Source organism: Sapajus apella, unplaced genomic scaffold (genome assembly GCF_009761245.1).
Source record: "Sapajus apella isolate SASKATOON/1434 unplaced genomic scaffold, GSC_monkey_1.0 scaffold12416, whole genome shotgun sequence".
In the NCBI taxonomy this organism is placed as follows: Eukaryota; Metazoa; Chordata; class Mammalia; order Primates; family Cebidae; genus Sapajus; species Sapajus apella.
In genome coordinates, this window is record NW_022449337.1 from 1 (window position 1) to 1639 (window position 1639).

General features: G+C 65.1%; 1 pseudogene; it reads left to right on the forward strand.

Moving 5' to 3' along the window:
• Positions 1 to 646: 646 nt before the first annotated feature.
• On the forward strand, positions 647 to 1314 carry LOC116548445 (annotated as a pseudogene).
• Positions 1315 to 1639: the final 325 nt, after the last annotated feature.

Here is a 1639-nt window from a genome sequence, read left to right on the forward strand (position 1 = left end):
CACCAATATCTAAGCACTTCTGAGTTCTCTGGGAAGAAAAGTGCTCATTCCAGATGAGCCAGCCCGAGCCTGGTCAAATCACCCCTGCTCCCTGAGCCCAGAGCCAGGCATCTGCCCTCCCTCCCTCCCTCCCTCTGTCCACCGAAGGATCACCACCCTCCCACAGCCTCCAATCCTGCTGTGTCTAACCTTGATGTCAATCCTATTCCGGGGCTGCGATGAGGATAGCAGTCACCTAGCCGTGGTTCTCAACTAGGTGATCCTGCCCCTGGGGACACTGGGCGATGTCTGGGGACATTTGTGGTTGTCATGACTGGGGGTGCTTCTGGCATGGAGTGGGTGGGGGCCAGGGATGCTGCCCAGCACCCTGCAGTGCCCAGGACAACCGCAACCCAGAGAATGATCTGGCCTCCATGCACAGTGCAGAGCAGGAGAGACCTGTGTTCATTGCTGGAAAAATATTGAATCTGCTCATTACTCACACTCAACAACAGAATACGTTTGCAACAGGGCGGACAGTGTAAACCAGGGCAGCCCAGCTCCTGGGGAGCGCGGGGAGCACTGGGAGCGGGCAGCGGGGACCTTGGCGGTGGCGGCACGCCCATGTGACCCAGTGAGCCCCAGACCCTGCTGGCCCAGCCGCAGGATGTGCGCCCAGCTGCTGCTGCTGCTGCTGGCCGCCTGCACACCGCTGCCCGGCTCCGCCGCCGCCCAGATGACTCCGGGCTGGGAGCCGGTGGCCGACGCGCCCCAGTGCCTCTACAAGGTGCTGCCCGAGGGCCCCAAGGCAGGCGGCCGGCGCCTGTGCTTCCGCAGCCCCGCGCTGCTTCCACCGCCAGTCCCCGGGCTGCATGCTGCACGCCCTGGGTGGCAGCTCCCTGAGCGTCCTGCGTCCTCCTGCAGTGGCGCCTGGCCCTGGCCGCGCGCTACCTGCACGCCTTCGCTCTCAACTGCTCCTGGCCGCGGCGCCTACATGGGCTTCCAGTGTGAGCGCATGCTGCTCGGGGCCTCCTGCCGCGATTACCTGCTGCCCGACGTGCACTACGGCGTCCTCTACCGCCTGTGCCTGCAGCAGCTGTGCTGTGCGCCTGGCCTGCCGCCCAGACGCCGGAGCCCCCCAGCAGCCAGCCGAGCTCTCCGAGTGCGTGGAGTTCACCGCCGAGCCGGCCAGCATGTGGCACATGGTGATGGCCATGACGGCGGTGGGCAGCTCCATCTGCGTCATGCTGGTGGTCATCTGCTTGCTGATGGCCTACATCACCGAGAACCTCATGCCCGGCCCTCATGTGCCCTGGCCTGCACAGACACCCCTGAAGCGCAAGGCCACCTGCCCGAGCTTGCCAGAGCTCCGAGGTTCTCCGCCTGCTCTCCTGTCCTCGTTCCTGCTGCCTCCTTGAGATCCCTGCAGAGGAGGGCCTGCCAGCGACGACCACGGCACCTTGGCATCATTGCACACCCCTCCCAGCCGGGCATCAGGCTCCCAGACTCCGGCTCCCGATTGGCCCGTGGGCCTGGGCTGCTGTGCCGGCCGCATACAGAGGCATTCATAGAGGCGGCCAGGGCATGGCACCCCTTCCAGCAAGAGTCATGGGCACTCCGGATCACCCTGCACCTCCATCCTGTGCCAAATTGTCCAAGA